This window comes from Fundulus heteroclitus, chromosome 2, assembly GCF_011125445.2.
Source record: "Fundulus heteroclitus isolate FHET01 chromosome 2, MU-UCD_Fhet_4.1, whole genome shotgun sequence".
NCBI lineage: Eukaryota > Metazoa > Chordata > Actinopteri > Cyprinodontiformes > Fundulidae > Fundulus > Fundulus heteroclitus.
This window is the reverse complement of record NC_046362.1, coordinates 36,148,889-36,162,021: the sequence shown is the minus strand read 5'-3', so window position 1 is coordinate 36,162,021 and position 13,133 is coordinate 36,148,889.

Below are 13,133 nucleotides of genomic sequence, written 5' to 3'. Positions count from 1 at the left end.
GGGAAGGAAAAACTCCGGCAGAACCGGGCTCAGTATGAACGGTCATCTGCCTCGACCGACTGGGGTTACAGAAGACAGAGCAGAGACACAAGAGAGACAAAAAAGCACAGAAGCACACATTGATCTAGTAATCTGTTCTACATTAGATGGTAGTAGCGGGTGAGCCGTCTTCTCTGGATGATGTCACAGTTAACAGAACGCCAGACCAGGTGTGCCTACTATGAAGAAAAAGAGAGAGAACAAAAAGTTAAAAGCTGAAATGACGACAGTCATTTCAATGTAATACAATGCAAAACTGGAGAACAGTAAGAATGACATGATTGCAAAATAAGTTCAGGGAGAAAAAACTATTTTATTTTCTAAATTAAACTGGAAAGCTATACTTAAGTGCACTGTTTGAACACACTGTTCTAACATTGTGTTCAAACAGTGCAAAGTACTTCCAGTAACGATATCTGTTGTTTACTGTATGTTCATCTGACCTCCAAATGGCTCAATGAGCTCAGCAGATAGCTGACATCAAAATAACAAAGTTTGTGTACAAATAAGAAATCTTACTTTAACATGAACTCTAGTTTTTTGTCTCTCCGGTGCATTTTTGGTTAAAAAAAAGTTGTAGACATGCCAGAAATTTTAAGAGTAACAATACTTGAGTAGTAATATTACACCAGGAAAAGTGCAGTACAACTGCTCCTAAAAGTACATTTTGTTCAAAAAGGTTACTCAAGTAAATGTAACTGAGTAAATGTAGCTAGTTACTACCCACCTCTGTTTACGGGTGCATCTCAGTGATTAAAGATGTCCTCTAAAATTATAATATATTGCTGTAATTCCATTTAAGAATTGAAAGTCAAACAAAATAATAGCTTTAAGTGTTTTTCCCCACAGACAAAAAAGAATATTGCACAAGACTGCAACCAAAAAGTATTTTGTTGGTATTACTGAATCACTTCTGCAGTGTAGCGTGGAGACAGACTATGACACCACAGGGATCTTAAGGACGGCATCCCATACGACCAATAAAAGATGTTTTTTAAAATACAGATATGTTATTTTATGTTCTATGCAATCACAGAACTCCTGGATTCTCCCACCCGAGCTGTGGACCTGAGTGAAGTTGGCCCCCCCCACCCTCTTCAAATCAGACAAAATTGGTGCCAAACGTTTGTGCTGGTTTGTGCAGCAAAAAATTCCGTTTGTGCCGCTATCATTTTAAAGATATAAACAAAGGTTTTTAGAGGTCATCAAAGGTCAACTAGCCCCCCCCCCCACCTTCTTCAAATCAAATGAAATTGGTCTCAATTGGTGTCAATCAACTCGACTCCGTTTGTGCTGGTTTGTGCAGCAAAAATTTTCATTTGTGCTGCTTTGGTTTTGAAGATATTAATGAAAAGGTAAAGGTCAAAAGGTCAACCCCCCCCCCCCCCCCCCCCCACACACACACACACCTTCATCAAATCAAAATTGGTGTCAAGCGTTTGTGCTGGTTTGTGCAGCAAAAGTTTTCGTTTGTTGATTGACACCAATTTCATTTGATTTGAAGAAGGTGGGGGGGCTGGTTGACCTTTGATGACCTCTAAAAACATTTGTTTATATCTTTAAAATGATAGCGGCACAAACGACATTTTTTGCTGCACAAACCAGCACAAACGTAGCACAAACGTTTGGCACCAATTTTGTCTGATTTGAAGAGGGTGGGGGGGCCAACTTCACTCAGGTGAGCTGTGGACCTCTGCAGATCCTCTGGAGCTACCATAGGCCTTTTGGCTTCTTGTGTCCCTTTAGGTGGACGTCCATGTCCTGGTAGGTCTGCAGGTGGTCCATCCTCCCTCCAGGTCCAGATGATGGACTGATCAGAGCTTTGGGAGTTGTCCTTGGCTTAAAATGTTGTTTTAGAACCTGACCCTGCTTTAAACTGGACCAGAACTTCCTCCCTGACCCGTCTGCTGGGCTCCTTGGTCTTCATGACCCTGGATGTTCTCTAATGTTCTCCAAGCTCTGAGGCCAGAAACAGGACAGCTGCATTTATTCTCAGATTAAATAAAATAACGTAATATGGCCTTGCGTCACACATAAACCAAGCTTAACTCAGATGGACTCTGTATCTGCTAAAAAGACAGTGGCAGATTTGATTTAGTGGTATCAGAGTATCAGAGGTAGATTACAAATGTGCTCCACACTATTCAGATTTTCAGGTTGGCAGAATAGCCAAAAATCGTTGTCAAGTAAGAATAAAAAAGTAAATTGGTAAAAAAAAAATAAAAAAAAGTCTACTTAAGTGCTGAGTACTCAAGTATTTTTGTTTAATCTGATTTGATTTGTGAAAATTATGTAGTCATAGAGGCAAAAATGTAAAAGTTTGTGCAGGTACTTTGAATAACAACATAAAAAATAAGTAAAAGTAAATCACTAGAGTGACTAGAAGTCATTGTCTTTCAAAAAGTTACTCAAGTAAATGGAACTAGTTACATCGCACCGCTGATCACATGAAACCTCATTAATGTGTGAATACTTTTGCCTTGTGTGTGAAACCCGTATACAGATCTACTTCTGTATTCTGACATATTTAAGCATTTTAATTCATTATTTATACATCTTCTATGGTTATTCCTGTTGTCATGTTTCAGTAATATCTTTTTAATTTATCTTCTACAAAACTGATCTAAAACTTTTCTGCTCAAACACCGAATTCCCCCGCTGAGGAGATAAAGACATTTTTCTATACTATTATATTTTGTTTATTCTTATTACAGTTTTATTATATTTGCTGTTTTATGATTGTGGGTTTAAATGTGAAGCACTTTGGTCAACTGTTGTTGTTTTTAAATGTGCTGTTTAAATAAATTTGACGTTGACATTCGATTCTGTTTCTTTTTACTTTCTATAGATTGAGCAAGAATTTGGTGAAATATTTATTTAAATAAACTGAAGCATGTGAGGCACAGAGCTGGGATGATAATTGTCGTAATTCTCACATTTAAATCTCCGTTCAGCCCCAATTCACAGCAGGCAGGATTTAGTTCATTTTAATAAGTTAAGTTTTAAGTTATCAGGTTGTCATAGCTTCATGAAGACATCTCAGAGGTATTTCTCTTCTTTATCGACATAAAGCAGCCGGTGTTGAGCAGCACTGAGACTCTGGGACTTGTGTTCAGGTGTTTTTACTGCTGTGGGAGTGGGTTTAGGATTCAACACTTTTCAGTTTCTGTGTGTTTCACATTGTCCTCAATGATGAGTGTCTGCTCTGTCCTTTATTAATATCTATAAATACTGACAATGTCATATTACTGCTGTTTTTCCTGTGTAATTAGGCAATGATCACCATCTTCACCTGGTTCCTAGATTTACAGTCAGTTCTTCCTGAGAGCAACGAGTCCACTGAGTTCACTGATCCACAGGTCTTCTACCATGAGACCAGACAGTTCCGCTTTTAGTTTTTCTCCAGCACTGTAAGGTAATACAGCCGTAATCTGTTATTTCATTTTTAATTTTTTATAGATATGGCTGAGTACCCTGGGAAATAAACTCCTGCAGATAAATGAGTCCGGTGCAGCGTTCTGAATAGAACTGTGACATCATCAGGGGAGGCAGATCATCCACTATCACCATATAACATAGAAAGTACTCCTGGGTCAATGTGTGCGTCTGTGTCTCTGCTCTGTCTTCTCTAAGTGGTTGGATAAACTCATTAGGAGAGCCAGCTCTGTCCTGGGATGTCCTCTGGACCCAGAGCAGGTGGAGGAGACAGAAGGACTTTAAGGACAATCACATCACTGATGGACAATGTCTCCCCTCCATGCATGGAGCTGCTGCAGAGCTGCAGAGCTGTCAGTGACAGACCGCTGCATCGCAGATGCTCTAAGGAGCGCTTCTGCAGGTCCTTCCTCCCAGCTGCTGTTAGACTTTAAAATCTCTGCTGCTCACAACAGACACAATAACTGTTTACATTGTTGATCCAACCATTAATTGTTCACACTGCTCCCAAATGCTTAGATAACTCGCACACGCCTTAGCTAGACATGCTGCTGCACTACTATGCATATTGCATTGTGGTACGTTATGTAAATATTGCAGCTTCAGTTATTGTGTGTTATGTAAACAGGCTTGAGATTTTTTCCACTGACTAATAGTTTTTCCTTTGTTCAATATTTACTCTGGTGTTTACTCTTATTTTCTTTGTTCTTCTTCTCTTTTTTTCTTCATTACTAATAATTGGGTGTAACTGTCCGTGTCTTTGTCCCTGTCACACCCCACCCCAGTTATTACACAACCAATAAAACCATCCATCTGGAAATGTCGGGTAGTGGACAGAAAGTGGTTAAAAAAGAAAAAAGAAAAACTAATGATTAAGTCGAACTTTAAAAGATACCAAAGTCTCTTACTTCCTAAATACGATAGAAAATGTTTAGTCATAGTACTATAGCGTCATTTGTGAAATACTACAGCAACAGTGGAGTAGTAGGTGTGAGAAACAACAAACATTTCATCAGAATAAATTTCCAGTAAGGCCTGAACTGGTTAGACTGGTAGAGTCAGACACATGAAACAGCCTGAAGGTTTCTTATTTCAGCAGAACGACCAACAGTATAAAAGCTCGGTTTACCGCTCCTCTGCCAAACACCGCCAAACTCAGGGTGTGGACCTCTGAGTCAAGACTGCGCTCCACCAGCAGTCCCTGTCATCTGCATAGGAAATGAAGAAGTTCAGCGTTTGGCAGCAGCTCTGACCTGGAATGCAGATGCTGCAGAGGGAAACACGCATTAATGCGGCGCTTCCAGTTAAACGTTAAACGGACGGAGTTCATAAAAACATACATGTTTTTCTAGTCATACCGGCCTTTCAATGAACTTTCACCCCATCGCACTCATTCATGCACCTACATGCTGATTGGTGGGTAAATGGTGACTCTAGGCGCCTTGCTCAGGGGCACATTGACATATGACAAAGCTAGAACCAAACCAACATTTTGGATTGCGAGACACCAACTCCTCCCACGGAGCCTCAGGCACCCGGCACCGTTCTGAGGTTTTATGGTGTCGGAAGAAAGAAATGAAGCATTATTGGAGCTTTATCGTTGATGGAAATCAAATTTAGTTGGAGCTAGGTTCATATCAGAGGAAGGATTTCAGTGAACTTCACAAAAACTCAGTTTTTAGGAGGGCCAGCTCCGTCCTGTCCTCTGGACCCAGAGCAGGTGGAGGAGACAGAAGGACAGTAAGGATAATCACATCAATGATGGACAATGTCTCCCCTCCATGCATGGAGCTGCTGCAGAGCTGTCAGTGACAGACCGCTGCATCCCAGATGCTCTAAAGAGCGCTTCTGCAGGTCCTTCCTCCCAGCTGCTGTTTTTATAATCTCTGCTGCTCACAGCTAATTCCATCAGTGTTTACAACATGCTAACGGTGGCACGGGTTCTGATCTGATCAGGAATCATTTACTGCCTCTCAGATTCTGCTGTAGGTTTGCTCACGCTTTAGCTGGGCTACAGTGTCTGCTTTTACATATAACATATTTTTCTTACGTCGTTCTGAAAATCCTGTTTAACTTGAATATTGCATTTTTATCTGAATATGCTGCATTGTCAATAATAGCCCAAAGTTTTCTTCTCGTCTTTCTGATAAGTTAATACTCTTATGCTTCAGAACTTAACGTTGAATTAGTTTGATGGATATATTTTTTTATCTCTGATCTTGACTTGTTAAAACATCGTAGCGTTTTTTTCTCTTCTGGTCACACGAGGCTGTTTTAATTTAAGATGCATGCTACTATCAGCCACTGGTGAACTAGGGGTCGGTTCCTGGGGAAATGTGGGAATTTCTTTTCACTTGTAGTCTCACAGAGATCATTTTCTGTCACTTTCAGCTGTAGAAAGTTTACCGTCTGCAATTTGATCTGTTAGATTCTCTTTCAGTGAGAGCTTGAGGTGGGATAGTGTTGCGGGAGCTGGGCGTCTGCGTCTGGAAGAGGCTGCAAACGTTGCTGGTTCAGAATCAAATCTGTCACTCTCTGCACCCCCCCTAGGGTGCCAGAGAAACACAAACCTGCCCACAAAAAAAGAGCCTGATGCTGGAGACATTGATGACGCCGGCAAGCAAAATTTTAGAAGTATTCGTCTGCTAAATAAAGTTAAAGGTCTTAGTATTAGCTGCATAGATGATATCAGCCTCTAGATCACATAAACTGGCTTTATTAAATGTTGGATCTCTGTCAGAAAAATCCTTTTTCATGAATGACTTCATCACTGACCATAATCTTGATGTTATCCTTTTAAAGGAGCAATTAACACCTAAACTCCTCGGCTTAAACGCTCTCAAAGCGACAAACAACACGGCTTCCACTGAAATCCAGTAACAGTTACATTTAACATTAAAATACACAAACCCGTGGGGGAAAAACGTTGATTTAAACTGAGATGTTCAGAGTAAATGTTCTGTAACGATGCAGAACCTGAACAAATAGTACGAGTTATGGCCGAATCATGCAAATCAGCGAGTTAACTGGAAATAACGAAACGCTAAACTATTCGGACGCCCATTTCGTCACAGGCGTCAATATCTGTATGATTTTCAACCTTTAATTCAGACAAAATATTAGTAAATGAAGGAGAACTGGTTCATGTTGGGGCTGGGAATGAGTTAAGAACTGGTTCTTGTTGGGGTTGAGTTGACCCAGCACTGCTAGTTGATAAAGTAAATTATTCTTTAGAGCTGCTGTGGTTCACTGACTTATTTTAACAAACTCCAGAGCTTTAAACGCCCTGTGAGGAAAACCTGCGATCCATCGTTTGCTCAGTGGGACAGGGGTGCATGTGACTGACCGTGTGATTGTTGGGCGGCCCACACGCCGATTCCCAGCAGGAGAATATGGAAACATTCGGCAGGACAGGACCTCTCCCACACCAACAGCCCACTGTTCTTTGTTTACACTCCCTCTCAGATCCACAACATTTTTTCTTTTTTGTTCCTGACAGAAGAACCCTTTCACTCCTTTGAAGTGGGCGGTCAGATCAGGAGCTCAAATGTTCATCCAGCACCAGAAGTGACGTCAGTCCGGTCCCGTGAGAAGAATTTTACAATCAAAGAATAACTGCAACATTCACCAAAAGGCATTTCTCATTCATGATTTGCGCCGGTGGGTCAGATTCGACTGGAGCCCCGGTGACTGAACGCCTCGCAGCAGCTTCTGGAATTAGTTTGATCACTTAATGCTTCCATTTCTGGTAAATACAAACAGGATAACTCCTGGCTGTGTGAGGTTGGCATCAGAAAGCAGCGAAACTCTCCCCAGATAGTTAGAAACTCCTCATCTTTGCTGGATGTGTTCTTTGGGTCACTGAAGCATTCATGATTGTCTCAAACTAAGATCTAGAGAGCTCCACTTGATTACTTCTGTCTGAAGAAGGCCACGTTCTTTGTCCATAGAACCAGACTGTGATGCAGCCAATTGGCACACCCAGGAGAGCCGTGTTGATGATAGAAAAAAGTTCAATAAAAAGTTAAATACAGTAACAGTTTTCCTTCCTTTTGCATTCTAGCCATTTAGGTTAATAGTACTGTCATTGTATCCTCCCAGCCAATCACAACGCAGACCCATAAACAAGCTCCGCCCCCTTCAATGAGTTCAGAGAGCGCACATGCTTTTTTTTCTTTTTTTAAAAACTTGCAGTTTTGGTAAAAAGTTGGTTGAATAAAGGGTTGAGTTTGAATTCAGTGTTTGTGTGTTTAAATCTAAAAATAGGTTGACAGCATAAATTGGCCAGATAGACCCAGAAGTTGCTGGAGAGACTGCATATACCTTCTGGCCTGGGAACACTTTGTCAGACCCAGAGTCACTGAGGAGTAATCCAGGATTTTATCTTCCTTCCTCTAAAAGGCGTCGATACAGCCGGCTTCTGGTTTAGACTCAGTGGAAACCAGGGTTGGCCAACTTCAGCCCTACAGATCTGCCGTCTGGTATGTCTTCAGTGTTTTACTGGTTCAACATGTTCACCACTGGTTCTATACAGCCTGCTGAAACCGTTCGGCCATTTGTTCAGCTCTGTTTGAGCAGGTAGACGTACGCGGTGTCTGAACAGGCAGGACTCCAGCTCTTTATGACTGGATTAATCCACCGCTGCTTGTTGTTTCTGCAACAATAATCCTTTTCAAGGTCTGACAAGCTGACGTTGAGGGATTCATTAGAGCAAATTCAAACACTTGTAATAAATTGCTATGAGTGAAATGACTTCATATAACATAGGAGTTTTACTGTTTTAATAATATTGTTGGATTAAAACATGTTTCTGGTGATATTCCTCTTAAATGACATCCACCTGTGTCTTATATTTGATGCAAAACTCCATTTCCCTTCATGTCAGCGGTCTCCCTGCAGGAGGGGACAGAAAAATGTTGCCCTGTTCAGTCTGTGGGCCTGAAGGAGCTGCTGCACGGAGACAGACCGTCGGTCTGACTGGGGTTACGCTGCAGCTTTGGATTAAGGTGGAACTCTGATGTGGTCCCTCCTGAACGAAGGTCCCGAAGCTATTCAGCGAGATACAAGTCCAATAAGCGCTGAACACGTTGAGCTCGTCTGGATGCAGGAAATTGCCTGTCTGCCGTCTGGATGTGTGGCGGTGGTTAGATTTTATTTAATTTTTTTTACAAATCGGGCAGCTCAGACGTTTCGGCCCCTTTTTCTTGTGTCCCACATCAGGGCCTCTGGAGAGCTCAGACAGTTTGTGCCTGTGGACCCAGTCTCCCTGGGTAGCAGCGGTAATAACGTCTTTCATGTTGCCTCGGGTCCCTGAAAGCTCACGTGACGATCCTCACAAAAACGTCCACCAGTTCCTGCTTTAAAGGTTAACACTCAGGCTCTCCAGGCGAAGCTGCATACCAACGTCTTTCCGAGAAAGCTCTTTCTCTGTCGTCTGATTTACGGCGCGGTGACCGGTGAGGCGTCTGGCAGCAGCGCCGTGGCCTTAAATCTGGCTGGTGAGCATGTTTATCCTACTGTTAACTACTGCTCTGCCTAAATTTTATCATTATTAAACCTTTATTTAAACAGACATCGGTTCTCATTTGCCAAACAGAGATCTGTTTACTCATCTTAATCATTCAACACATCAAGTTGGTCTAAACTGTATAACATTTTTTTTTGTAAAAGGCCCGAATGTCATCTGTCATGAAGGAAGCCACCCAGTAGTTTAATGTTCTAATTTACGTAACATTACGTCTCTGAGACAGAGCAGCAGGTTATCTGAGGGCAGTAGACGCTAAAAAATGTCCTCTTGCAAAATAAAGAATGTAGAGTCGCGGTAAAAAGAAAATTAGACATAACAATGAGAGAATTGAGGTCTGTTCTGTATTTAATCCCATGAATTAAATTGCGTCTAGCAGGCAGCCTGTTTCAGCGGCTCCCACTCAGTCCTGAGTTTTGTGTCAGATTTGACCAATCTTTCTGGAGGACTTGGTTTAATTTGACTTTGTAAAGAGCCTTGAGATGATAACAGGAAATCCCTTCAGACTTTGTTGGGAAGAGATCAAACATCAGCTGATGTTAGAGCAGCTTGGTTATCCTGACTGAGATGTAGCTAACTGCCCCCCAGACACACAAATAAACATGAATAGCTTTCATTTACTCCACGCTGAAGACCATTTAGAGGAGAGCAGGAGGTCTGACTGTGTTTGTTAAACGCTAGACATTTAACGATCAGAGAGATGCTCTGCAGGAAGGACACGGCACTGCTAGCTGTTAGCATGTAGCCATACTATCTACATCAAGAGTTTACATGAATATTGCGATAGTGTGTACGGTTCCCCCTCTGCAGCGTCCTGCAACGTTATCCACGCTGTTACCAGCAGACTCCATGCACAGCGTCCACAGGCCTTATTTTTATCTCTGGGGTTTTAAAAGAAGTCTCCCTGTCTTCAGCTCTCCCCTCCATCACCTTTATGTTACCTTTCCACATCAGAGACATTGAAACGCTGGACTTGTTCTATCTCAACACCAAGGAGGCATACAGCTCATCCCCTCTACCTGAAGCTGGGGAAAGTATCACACCTGTGGAAAACCTCCTATATGGTTCAGGTACCGCAGACCACACATCCAAAGGGTGTGTGGACCGGTGAGAGCTTCTGATCACCATGGCTAAGACCAAGGAGCTGGTGGTGGACTTGTGCAGGTGCTGACCCACCTCTCTGACCCAGGTGAACATCTTCTCAGTACCTGGGTGTTCACCGGAACAATAAACTGGACTGGAGTCACAACACTGATGCTCTCTACAAGGACACTGGGATCTTTTGAAGTGTGAGGGGCGCTCCTGAACACCTTTTCGGACTCTACGGTGGTATCAGCCTTCTTCTACGGCCTAATTTGTTGGAGCAGCAGCTTATCTGCAGCTGAGAGGAAGTGGTTAGATAAGCTCATCAGGAAAGCTTGAATGTAGGTTGTAGTGGGAAGCGCTTTGGGATCCTCTGGATTTTATGAAGTAAAGAATGGGCCATTAACCATCTTAAATGCACAAAGGAGCGTTATCACAGATCCTTCCTCCGAGCAGCTGTTAGTTTAAATCAATCCCTGCTTCCAACAAACTGCTTACATCCCTGCAGCTGTAAAAGAGTCAGCTTTTGTTTTCATATGCACAAATATACAGTTAATACACTTTTTAAATGATCCAACTCAGTTGCACGTTTCTGTTTTAATAAATGTACGTACATTTTTCCTAATGTTGTAAATTTTGCCATTACTGTGTAGTCTCTTATTCTTGATATTTATTTTTTAGTTTTGTGTGAATCTTCCATTGTTTTCAGCACGGAAACAAACCGTGTGAATACAGACAGATCTCATGAAACCCAATGGAAATGTATCAAAACTATCATTTTGCAGATATGGAAGAAACCAGCAGAAGAAGAGCTTTTGTCCCAGTACTTTCTCAGAGGAAAGTGTATAGAAAGGTCGGTGCGTGTTAGGTAAAGCGGGGTCGGACAGGGAAAATGAGCTGCTGATGGTGGCCAGCGTGCTTGGATCAATGGTTCAGTGTCCGCTGGGCAGGCTGTGGGTCTTATGGAGAAAACAGAAAGTTTTTTATTCTTCCAACTTCTGGCAAGAAAAAAATTAAAGATCAACAATCAGATTTCCTGTCTAATATAAAAACCAAAACACACACTTGTTCTCACACACACACATTGTTGTTTTTAAATATGTCCTGATGCACCTCAATAATCCAGGTAGAATTTTTTCATAGCTCCTCTGGATGGGTTCTGCTTCGTTGAAACGTCTCGTCTCTTCTCCTAGAGTCTCCGTCAGTCTGTAGAGTTTAGGCTAGCTCCGCCTTATAAGCAATGCCTTTGCATACTGGATCAACAGGTTTAAGTGTGACGCTCCAAAACTAGTTGTTCACGTGTAAAAGAGGACCATCAGGCTACCAACTGACTGCAGGTGCTCTGATGGCCACTTAGAGCTACAGATTCACATCATTACCGTAGCCGACCCTTTTACTGAGGAGGGACATTTGGCCTGACAAAGCAAAGCCCCTGCAAAAAGGTGACGTTGTTTCTTTTATTTATTTATTTGTTTGAAGAATTTACACATGCAGCAATATCAATCCCATTAAATAGTTTATGCATTGAAGCCTCCCAGTGAGCCTTGAGCATTTTCAAGCTGAGAAGGAATTCAAACAGGAATCCCATGAAGGAAAGCTTTTTGTCTCAGACCTCTGAAGCGCCGAAGAAACACATCAGAGGAGCTGCTGCAGAAGCAGGAGGAAGACGTGGAGGAAGAGCGACTGGCTTTGAGCAGAGATGGAGGAAGGCCTCCCCGTCCATCTTCCTGTTTACATCTGGACCCGTTCGCAGAATCAGAGGGGATTCTGAATTGTTGATTTCGAACCACCTCCCTCAGGAAGAGAAGATCTTTTTTATTTATGATTGCAGCTGGACTCGGTCACTGAGGTGTAAATTAAACATGTATTGTCATTTTTTAAATCACAGGTTGTTCATGATGTGAGATTTCAACATCTTCACACAGAGCCAGGGAAAGTGTTCACTCTTTCACAGATTAGTCTTTTTTTTGTCACAAAGATAAATAATGCTGCAATTTTGTAATGATTTCATTCATTTAGGGAACACCAACAATCCAATTAACCCCAGCGCTGTGCAAAACAGTAGTTTGGTGTTATTTTTGACCAAGACATGTCATTTAAAACCCATATTAAAAAGGTTTCCAGAGTTTCCTTTTTTCACCTCAGGAATATCGCCAAAATTAGAAACATTCTGCCCAGGAGTGATGCTGAAAAACTAGTCCATGCATTTGTTACTTTAAGGCTGGACTATTGTAATTGTTTACTATCAGGAAGTTCACAAAATGCAGTTCAAAGCCTTCAGCTGATCCAAAATGCTGCAGCAAGAGTTCTGATGAAAATCAACCAGAGGGATCATATTTCTCCAACTTTAGCTTCCCTTCATTGGCTTCCTTAAATAAAATTCTCCTTCTCACGTATAACGCCCTTAATAATCAAGCTCCATCATATATCAGAGCTCTGATTACCCCGTATGTTCCTAACAGAGCACTTCGCTCTCAGACTGCAGGTCTGCTGGTGGTTCCTAGAGTCTCTAAAAGTAGAATGGGAGGCAGATCCTTTAGCTATCAGGCTCCTCTCCTGTGGAACCAACTCCCAGTTTTGGTCCGTGAGGCAGACACCCCGTCTACTTTTAAGACTAACCTTAAAACTTTCCTTTGTGACAAAGCTTATAGTTAGAGTGGCTAATGTTACCCTGAGCTACCTCTATAGTTATGCTGCTATAGGCTTAGGCTGCTGGAGGACATCAGGGTCTATTTCTCTCACTCTGCTGAGTTCTCCTACTGCTCTCCAATCTGTATTGTTTGTTGTTATTTCATCTTTTAACTTTTTGTTCTCTGTCATTTTTCCTCTTCATAGAAGGTACACCTGGTCTGGCGTTCTGTTAGCTGTGACATCATCAGGGGAGGCAGATCATCCTCTATTACCATCTAACATAGAAAGTACTCCTGGGTCAATGTGAGCTTCTGTGCTTTCTGTGTCTCTGCTCTGTCTTCTCTAAGCCCAGTGGGTGGAGGCAGATGAGCGTTCACACTGAGCCTGGTTCTGGTTCTGCTGGAGGTTCTCCTCCCTGTTA